Source organism: Sinocyclocheilus grahami, unplaced genomic scaffold, assembly GCF_001515645.1.
Source record: "Sinocyclocheilus grahami isolate Dianchi unplaced genomic scaffold, SAMN03320097.WGS_v1.1 scaffold198.1, whole genome shotgun sequence".
Lineage (NCBI taxonomy): Eukaryota > Metazoa > Chordata > Actinopteri > Cypriniformes > Cyprinidae > Sinocyclocheilus > Sinocyclocheilus grahami.
The window spans coordinates 1,025,882-1,037,013 of record NW_015505377.1 but is presented as its reverse complement, the minus strand read 5'-3'; positions in this window follow the sequence as shown (position 1 = coordinate 1,037,013).

The window sequence follows — 11,132 nt, the reverse complement described above, 5'->3', positions numbered from 1 at the left end:
TTCAGCGGATCATGTGAAGCTCTGCTCATTATCTTCTCCTCATTAATCTACGCCAGAGACGCATTGAGCAGGACCTGATGGGGTAGTAAAGAAAGAGAAAACGCCATTAAGCACCGCAGAGCACATGCAAACACATGGTGAGCAGCTTTCCCTGGACGGCGTGCAGTCGAGCAGCGAACAAGGGGGAAGAAAACACCCCCCTGCTCGTCCTGCTCTGGTAATACTAACCTGAAAACAGTCTTTCTTGCACTCGGGTTAATTCAAAAAAATTAATTTTGAAACAAATGAACATCAGATTAATGAGGTTGTGTGGCGTTAATGCTAAACGAAATGCAAGTATACACAATCCCTTTTGTATTTAAATTTTATAATTTAATTTAACTAAGTGTTCTTTTTATCTCTATTTTATTTTTGTTTGTTGTTATTGTAGCATTTTGTTATTTTTTAATTTTTATTTTACTAATTTTTATTTTTGTCATTTGATTTGATTGTTTGATTTGATATATTTTTACTTTATCATTTTATTTTACTTATTTAATTCTACTATTTTTTTATTTAATTGTATGCATTTATTTATTGTTTTTATGTATTATTTTGTTATTTTTATTTTTTGTTTTTAATTTTTAGCATTATATTTAATTTTAGCAATATATTTTATTTATTTTTACATTTTATTTTAAAAGATCTGAATCAGACACACACTCTAAAAAATGCTGGGTTGTTTCAACCCAACTTTGTGTCAAATATGGACTAAACCAACCGCTGGGTTACATTTTTACATTCAATTTTTAACCCAAAAGTTGGGTGAGTCCATATTTGACCCAAAGTTGGGTTGAAACAACCCAGCATTTTTTAGAGTGCAGAATTGGAAATAAGATATAGAGTACTTTGAGTATGTATGCACTTAAATTCATGCCTCAATTGTCTGAATGTCATAACTTTTGTTTTGAGGAAAGCTCCTGCAGCAGAGGACATTTGATTTTGATGTTGTGTTTTGATATTGGCGAAGTCTACTGCAAAGGCATTCAGACACATTTAAGTGTCACATGAGTGTCTAAATACTTTCTTAGGTTGCTGTATGGTCTAACAGCTCTTGTCATTAGTGCAGAGTGACAGGCTGTAATACTGGCACAGTTAGCTCTGACAGACAGACAGACAGGTTTAGAGACATTCATGCCTTCTAAGCTGTCATTTTATACCTTCTTTCTCAAGCTGTCAAGATGCTGGAGCTCTTAAGAGGAGTTTTAACCTTGTCACAAGGACCGCTGTCGTCTCTCGCCGTTATCGGACAGAATCCTTCAGACAAACTGTTTGTTCTCTTAAAGCGCTCAAGTCAACAGAAGCAAAGGTCAGACGCAAAGTGGCATGAATGTGTGGAGACTTCACTGTGCATCGGTGCTTGTTAGGCTGGTTTAGATTGTGTGCTTTTGTCATTTTAGTAGTAGATATGCCTATATAGTTTTATACATTTGTATTTCAGTTTTAGTTATTTCAGTACATCGAGTTAAACTAAATGAACATGAGAAATGTTGCTTTGGCATCTAGCTTAAATAAAAGTATTTCAGTTAACCTTTTCATTTAATGTTATTTCAAACTGTTTTTTAGTATCATTGATATACTGTTACAGTTTCCTTTTATATATATATATTCTGCTTTCATATTAATTTTAGTTATAGTTTTAGTAATTTTGTGTTTTATCATTTTTATTTTATTTATTTATTTTATTTTTAATTCAGTTTTGGTTTAACTTATTTGAAATTAAGCTAAATGTGAAGTGTTGCCATGGAAACTTGCTGAAATGAATTGTAATAATAATAATAATAATAAATTAAATAATAAATGTAGAAATACGTTTTATTTCTGTTTACATTTATTTTCAAGTTTTGTTTAATTTCAAGTAATGAAAATGTTTTTTTATGGTTTTAGTTTTAGTTAATTATAATAACCCTGATTTTTTTCTTTAGTTTCAATTTTAGTTTTAGTTAACTATAATAATGCTGTTAACAGTTCTTTTTTTCCCCCCCGAAACTATTAAACATATGATATTACTTGAAGTCCCCGTATGACATTAAAATCATATTTCAATCATTTAACAACATATTCGCATGTTTATAGTTCTGTGATTTTGGGTTATGATCACACGACATGTGAACAGATAAAATATGTAAGTATTACAGGCTGTTTTTTGTCAATTTAAAGCAATGCACTGCATGCTTTTGCACGTAAAAATGCATTCTCTCTTTTTGCTCTATGGAAAGTCATAGGGGTTTGAAACGAGTGCGTAACTGATGATACAATTTTCACTTGCTTTAAGCTGCAGTCTTAAACTCTGAGCTGACAGAAGCCATTACCACGAGCTGATCTACAGCAGAAAACCACTTTGAGAAGACGTGCTTCTGGCGGCTCCATTCATCACTATAGCAGGTGCGTCTCAGCCCCGTCCTCTCGTCTGGCAGCGTTAACCCCATCAGGCCCTGAGTAGCGTCTCAAACTCTCTAAACTCTTCCAGTCAGTCTGAGAGGTGCGACTAACTGTGGACAGAATTTGGACTCTTTTTTTTTTTAAGGGTGTCTTATTAATTAGTTAAAGCCGTGGACCTCAGAGACTCGTCAAGACGCTGGATTACAGACGGACATCCGTCTTATCAGCAGGTGCATCCAAAAACCTCCTGACTTCAGTTCTGCCTCCCAATACATCTGACGAGTCTGGCAACCTCCTCCGCCGCTGGAACGAATTCCTGCTACGTCTGCCGTATTATTGTCGGAAGAATGCTTTGAAAAATCCTGAGACGGATTCTTCAGTCTTATGAGGATCATTTGCCACAAAGTTTCTTCAAGACGAGTCGACAGACACCTGACATACAGCTCATCATAACAGTTATGATCAGGTCTACATAATAAGCAGACAGCAACTTATGGTTTCGCATTAGGAACTGTTTTTCAGGCCCTTTTTTTGTTGCATTTGGCTTTTTGACTAAAATGTGTCCTAAAATCGTGAATTTGATCATTGGGAATTTCATAGGAGTGGCTTGTCTCCTGCCCTATATAATGTGTCTGTTTAACATCAGCATGGTTTATGACACTATGAGGAGAAATGGTGTAGATTTGACTTTGAAACAATTTTTTGCATATTGTTAGTAAAAATCAAACATAATTACAAAGAAACAAGTATCACATTGAATTAAACATGACATTTTGAAGTAGACTCGGGATAACTAATATTTGTTTTATTTACAGCTTATTTACAAAAAAAAAAAAAAACTATTTTATTTATTTAAATTTTTTTTACTATGTAGTCGTTTCCAAAAGTCTGAGGCCACATTACTTCCTGTCCTGTTTTCTTTCCTTCCTTTATTATTTCCTTTACTATTCCTTTCTTTTTACCTTTTCCTTCCTAATTTCAGTTTTCACTTTTTTTCTTTCATTTTTGTTTCTTTTAACTCTTCCATTTCCCTTTCCTTTCCCTTCCTTCTTTTCATTTTGTATCCTGTTTTCCATTTCCTTTTCCTTCCTCATTTCAGTTTCTTTTTACGTCTTTTTCCTTCCTTCCATTTTTGTTTCCTTTAACTTTTCTATTTCCTTTTCTGTCTCTTTTTTTCCTTTTCATTTCTTTGCCTTTTCTCATTTCCGTTTACTTTTTACTTCCCTTACTGATCCTTCCTTTCTTGTTTCCTTTCCCTATTCGTTTCCTTACTTTTTCCACTTCAGTTTCCTTTTTATAGGATTTTGATATAAAAACAGAAAAGTTAAAGCAATAAGATATTCTATGCAGTCTGCATTTTTATCTCAGGTAAAGGAAGTTTTTAGCTTTCCACCCTGTTTTACCATAGTAAAATCACTGTGATGCTTATGCCTGACAACCATCAACAACCTACACTAATAATATATTACTTAGAAGTAGAATTGTCCAGATTAATTTCAAATTACATTTAAGCCTAAAGCAAAAAGACATAAGGCTGAAATGTAATTTGAATTAGTTAATGTTGGTTATGTAAAGTTATCAAGGAAGATTGCAAAAGGGCAATATACTAAATGCTAAGACATTTTTCAATTGAACTTTTCACGCAGATTGTTCATATAATTTTAATGAGATAAATGTTGAATTAGGTGTGTTTTCGCTCATGGTTTCAGACTGGAGCTGACTTGTATGTTTTGAACACTTGAATGTTTTATTGGTGAGTGTCCCCTGATGCTGGTTAAGTGTGTTAATGCAGTGATGGGATTACTGTCCCCCGAAGTCTCACCGTGTCTCATGGCCAGATCAGGGATTAGCTTCCGGGAAGCTTCGGTCAGGATTACGGTCCGGTGAGGATGAGTCTGTCCTGCGCTCTGACAGTCTTGACTAGCAATCAATGTTGCCCTCTTTTGCTGTTTATTTCCCTTTGTTTTCCATTTCCTTACCTTTCCTTTACCATTTCAGTTTCTTTTTACGTCTTTTTCCTTCCTTTACCTTTTCTGTTTCCTTTTCATTTCTGTAACTTTTTCCTTCACTGTTCTACTTTTTACTTCCCTTCCTGGTTTCTTTCCTTCTATCCTCATCTCCTTTTCCTCTTAGTTTCTTTACTTTTCCCACTTCTACCTTTCTTTTCTCATTTCTGTTTTTCTTCTTCTTTTTTATATCCCTTTACTTCTTTTCCTTTTCCTTTTCATTTCTTTTTCTGTTCCTATTAAGTTTATTTTTTACTTCCCTTCCTGGTTTCTTTCCTTCCTCTTGTTTCCGTTTTCCTTTTGTTTTCTTACTTTTTCAACTTCTATTTCCTTTCTCATTTTTGTTCATTTTTACCTCTCTTTCTTTCTTTTTCTTTTCATTTCCTTACATTTCCCACTTCAGTTTCCCTTCCTTTTCTCTTTCCTTTCTCATTTTCTGCTTCCTTTGTTTATTTTCCTTTCCCATATCCTTTATCTCATCTCATTTCCCATAGTTACCTTTTTACTTCCTTCCTGTTTTCTTTCTTTCCTCTCATTTCCTTTTCTTTTTTTGTTTCCTTACTTTTTCCACATCCATTTCCTTTTCCTTTACATTTCTGTTTCTTTTTACCTCAATTTCTTTCTTTTCTTTTCACATTTCCGTACCTTTAATATTTCAGTTTCCTATTTACATCTCTTCCTTTTTCCTTTTATTTCTTTCTTATTTCTATTTAATTTTACATTTTTGCTTAGTTTTAATTTGTTTTCCTTTCCCGTTTCCTTCACATTTGTCTGTTTCCTTTCTCATTTCTTTTTCTTTTTCATTTCACTTTTTCCATTCCAGTTACTTTTTTTACTTCCTTCCAGTTTTCATCCTTTCTCTCTCATTTACTTTTCTTTTTGGTTTCTTTACTTTTTCCACTTTAATTTCCTTTTTTAATTTCTGTTTCTTTTTACCTCCCTTTTTTATTTCATATTCCTTACATTACCATTTTAATTTCCTATTGATGTTCCTTCCTTTTTCCTTTTCTGTCTTGCTCATCGGTTTCATTTTACATCTTTGCTCCTTTATCTTTTACTGTTTCCTCGTTCCTTTATTTCCTTTCTTGTTTTCTTTTAGTTTACATTGTTTCTCATTTCCATTTCTTTTCCTGTTTCTCTTACTTTTAGACTTCTATTTCCTTTTAGCTTCTTTTCTTTCCTTCCTGTTTCCTTTCCTATTTCCAATTCCTTTGGCTATTTACATTATTTTTCCTGTTTCCTTTCCTTCCTATTTGTCACTGATGGTCATTCATGGAAAATATGGACAAGGTGACGCATATTGAGTCCAGTGACAATATTAATGAGGCACGTTTTTCTATCCAGAATTGAAACATCTTGAACATAGAACCACTTCATAATGAATGTTTCGGGGCTTGACGTTTGATGCAGATCCCCAGCATTAAAGCTCTGCTGTCACGCACATGTTTAAAGCAGCATGTCTCTTCCTTTCTCTCCACTGTCCTGCGTGAGTTGGATTTGTGCATCATGTCTCCCGTCAGCGCTGAAGTTTGCTGTGTGTCTGGGTTGTGTTTCGCAGCGGCTCATCAGAATGAATGATTAAGTGTGAAACGGGACGGGAGGCAGGTGCTCCCTCAGGCTGCCTGATCTCTCGCTCTCTCGCTCCTTTACACCAAATCAATCGCGGCCTGGACCGCAGAGCCTGCTGGGATAGAGCCTCGAGGGCCTGACGCACACTGACTCTTTCATGAGGCTCTTTGAACTTTTGAAGATCATGAGGAGAGAGTCAGTCTGTGTGAGTAACTCATCTACCTGTCTGTCCAGCGGCCCGCGCTGCAAACTCTCACATAGACTCACACGCTTCATTTTGATCTGTATTTACCTTTAACTTTCAGATTAGAGTGTTGCTTATGTTGCATCAATAATGCAATACATAAAAATCAATTACTGTCTGTATAGAATTCAGATTAGACCTAACAGAAAATTACTTTGGAAGTCTGAAAATGTGTCCATATTGGTTACATTTTTATAAATGAATCCTGTCTGTCTATTAACTATTTAGTTAATTAGTTATTTGTTGATATATTTATTTAGTTATCTATTTATTCAGGTACTTATGTATTTATTTAGGTGTGTATTTTGTAACTCTATTATTTAGTTAGTTTTAGTTAGTTAGGTACTTATGTATTTAGTTAGTTAGATACTTGTGTATTTATTTTGGTGTTTATTTAGTAACTTCTATTATTTATGTATTTAGTTAGTTAGTTAGGTACTTATGTGTTTTAGTTACGTATTTATCATCTTGATGGCTTCATGCTTTTATTTTTTACTTCCCTTCCTGGTTTCTTTCCTTCTATCCTCATCTCCTTTTCCTCTTAGTTTCTTTACTTTTCCCACTTCTACCTTTCTTTTCTCATTTCTGTTTTTCTTCTTCTTTTTTATATCCCTTTACTTCTTTTCCTTTTCCTTTTCATTTCTTTTTCTGTTCCTATTAAGTTTATTTTTTACTTCCCTTCCTGGTTTCTTTCCTTCTATCCTCATCTCCTTTTCCTCTTAGTTTCTTTACTTTTCCCACTTCTACCTTTCTTTTCTCATTTCTGTTTTTCTTCTTCTTTTTTATATCCCTTTACTTCTTTTCCTTTTCCTTTTCATTTCTTTTTCTGTTCCTATTAAGTTTATTTTTTACTTCCCTTCCTGGTTTCTTTCCTTCCTCTTGTTTCCGTTTTCCTTTTGTTTTCTTACTTTTTCAACTTCTATTTCCTTTCTCATTTTTGTTCATTTTTACCTCTCTTTCTTTCTTTTTCTTTTCATTTCCTTACATTTCCCACTTCAGTTTCCCTTCCTTTTCTCTTTCCTTTCTCATTTTCTGCTTCCTTTGTTTATTTTCCTTTCCCATATCCTTTATCTCATCTCATTTCCCATAGTTACCTTTTTACTTCCTTCCTGTTTTCTTTCTTTCCTCTCATTTCCTTTTCTTTTTTTGTTTCCTTACTTTTTCCACATCCATTTCCTTTTCCTTTACATTTCTGTTTCTTTTTACCTCAATTTCTTTCTTTTCTTTTCACATTTCCGTACCTTTAATATTTCAGTTTCCTATTTACATCTCTTCCTTTTTCCTTTTATTTCTTTCTTATTTCTATTTAATTTTACATTTTTGCTTAGTTTTAATTTGTTTTCCTTTCCCGTTTCCTTCACATTTGTCTGTTTCCTTTCTCATTTCTTTTTCTTTTTCATTTCACTTTTTCCATTCCAGTTACTTTTTTTACTTCCTTCCAGTTTTCATCCTTTCTCTCTCATTTACTTTTCTTTTTGGTTTCTTTACTTTTTTCCACTTTAATTTCCTTTTTTAATTTCTGTTTCTTTTTACCTCCCTTTTTTATTTCATATTCCTTACATTACCATTTTAATTTCCTATTGATGTTCCTTCCTTTTTCCTTTTCTGTCTTGCTCATCGGTTTCATTTTACATCTTTGCTCCTTTATCTTTTACTGTTTCCTCGTTCCTTTATTTCCTTTCTTGTTTTCTTTTAGTTTACATTGTTTCTCATTTCCATTTCTTTTCCTGTTTCTCTTACTTTTAGACTTCTATTTCCTTTTAGCTTCTTTTCTTTCCTTCCTGTTTCCTTTCCTATTTCCAATTCCTTTGGCTATTTACATTATTTTTCCTGTTTCCTTTCCTTCCTATTTGTCACTGATGGTCATTCATGGAAAATATGGACAAGGTGACGCATATTGAGTCCAGTGACAATATTAATGAGGCACGTTTTTCTATCCAGAATTGAAACATCTTGAACATAGAACCACTTCATAATGAATGTTTCGGGGCTTGACGTTTGATGCAGATCCCCAGCATTAAAGCTCTGCTGTCACGCACATGTTTAAAGCAGCATGTCTCTTCCTTTCTCTCCACTGTCCTGCGTGAGTTGGATTTGTGCATCATGTCTCCCGTCAGCGCTGAAGTTTGCTGTGTGTCTGGGTTGTGTTTCGCAGCGGCTCATCAGAATGAATGATTAAGTGTGAAACGGGACGGGAGGCAGGTGCTCCCTCAGGCTGCCTGATCTCTCGCTCTCTCGCTCCTTTACACCAAATCAATCGCGGCCTGGACCGCAGAGCCTGCTGGGATAGAGCCTCGAGGGCCTGACGCACACTGACTCTTTCATGAGGCTCTTTGAACTTTTGAAGATCATGAGGAGAGAGTCAGTCTGTGTGAGTAACTCATCTACCTGTCTGTCCAGCGGCCCGCGCTGCAAACTCTCACATAGACTCACACGCTTCATTTTGATCTGTATTTACCTTTAACTTTCAGATTAGAGTGTTGCTTATGTTGCATCAATAATGCAATACATAAAAATCAATTACTGTCTGTATAGAATTCAGATTAGACCTAACAGAAAATTACTTTGGAAGTCTGAAAATGTGTCCATATTGGTTACATTTTTATAAATGAATCCTGTCTGTCTATTAACTATTTAGTTAATTAGTTATTTGTTGATATATTTATTTAGTTATCTATTTATTCAGGTACTTATGTATTTATTTAGGTGTGTATTTTGTAACTCTATTATTTAGTTAGTTTTAGTTAGTTAGGTACTTATGTATTTAGTTAGTTAGATACTTGTGTATTTATTTTGGTGTTTATTTAGTAACTTCTATTATTTATGTATTTAGTTAGTTAGTTAGGTACTTATGTGTTTTAGTTACGTATTTATCATCTTGATGGCTTCATGCTGTCAGCAGCAAATAATTCTCCACACAAAACACATTGTGCCCAATAGAGATCATGATGAGAGCGTGTCACACAACCTGTCCATGTTGGCGTCTGATTCATTTGACCAGCTCCAGATACCAAAGAGTTTGAAATGGAAAGGGCTTTTTCATGAAAAAAAGTGGTTAGTTGCATTTATCATTATTTTGATTTGTTTTTCTTCTGTCTGTCATTACGTCTCGTGCGCAGTCGAGCATTCAAGCCTTCGTACAAACACAGGAACCGACTAAACTTCAAGTTCAGCAGACACTAATAGTAACTTCTATTATTTATGTATTTAGTTAGCTAGTTAGGTACTTATGTGTTTTAGTTACGTATTTAGTCAAATCAATTATTTATGTATTTTAGTTAGGTATTTAGTAACGTCAATTATGTATTTAGTTAGTCAGTTAGTTAGATACTTGTGTATTTATTTTAGTATTTATTCAGTAACTTCTATTATTTAGTTAGTTAGTTAGTTAGATACTTGTGTATTTATTTTAGTATTTATTCAGTAGCTTCTATTATTTAGTTAGTTAGTTAGGTACTTATGTATTTAGTTAGATGTGTATTTATTTTAGTATTTATTTAGTAACTTCTATTATTTAGTTGGTTAGGTACTTGTGTATTTATTTAGTTATTTATTTAGAATATTTAGTATTTATATCTATTTATCATCTGTCTGTCTGTTTTAAATCCTAATGCTGTATTTTCAGGTTTAAATGTTCTTCACTCATGTTTACACACACACAGTAGGTGTGTGTTGGAGGGTCTGCTGGTCTGTGTGTGTGTGTGTGTGTGTGTGTGGTGTGTGGTGTGTGTCTGTGTGTGTGTGTGTGGTGTGTGTGTGTGTGTGTGTGTGTGTGAGTGTGAGTGTGTGTGTGTGTGTGTGTGGTGTGTGTGTGTGTGGTTCTGATGGAGTCACCTGTATCGTGCCGTGGTGTTAATGAGAGTCTCGGCTCCTGCAGAGTTTAAATCTCCAGCGTTAGTTACACTCTGTTGACCCGTGTGCTTTAACATGCATCTTCCCAAATGATCTGGCTCCAGGGCTCAGATTTTACACTGGACATCAAGTGGTGATTCAACACTGTTCCCAAAATTTTGATGGCTTCATGCTGTCAGCAGCAAATAATTCTCCACACAAAACACATTGTGCCCAATAGAGATCATGATGAGAGCGTGTCACACAACCTGTCCATGTTGGCATCTGATTCATTTGACCAGCTCCAGATACCAAAGAGTTTGAAATGGAAAGGGCTTTTTCATGAAAAAAAGTGGTTAGTTGCATTTATCATTATTTTGATTTGTTTTTCTTCTGTCTGTCATTACGTCTCGTGCGCAGTCGAGCATTCAAGCCTTCGTACAAACACAGGAACCGACTAAACTTCAAGTTCAGCAGACACTGAGACCACAGTTATAAATCTGACTGACTTACTGGAATCCAGTAAAGATTTTAGGCATTTACAGGCCCTCTTAGAACTGAAGAGCCATAAGAAATAAAAGAAAATCAACACCAGCGATGCCACTTTCTAGAAAATACTGATACCATTGTACTGTGATAAACACTTGAGCTGCACGGTTATTACTGTTAACTCAAACTAAAACCATATGTTTCTTGAAATAAACGTTAACTGAAATCAAATAAAAACAAACCTTGGTAGATGCCAAGGCAACATTTCCATTTGTGTTAAGTTTAAGCTGAATAACTGAAATTTCTAAAAGTAAATAAACTAAAATAATAATTACTATATAGGCATAAAAAACTAAAACTAATAAAAGTGACAAACACAACAAAAATAACTAAAACTTTTAAAATTAAAGTGAAAACATAAAATATAAAATAAAATCTAATTCAAAATATTAACAAAATAAATAATAATTATAATGATAATAATGATGATGTTTAGATGTTAGTATTTTGATTTATACCATGATAATAAAGGATTACTTTTATTATAGCATGCATCTACAAAAGTCCTTAAT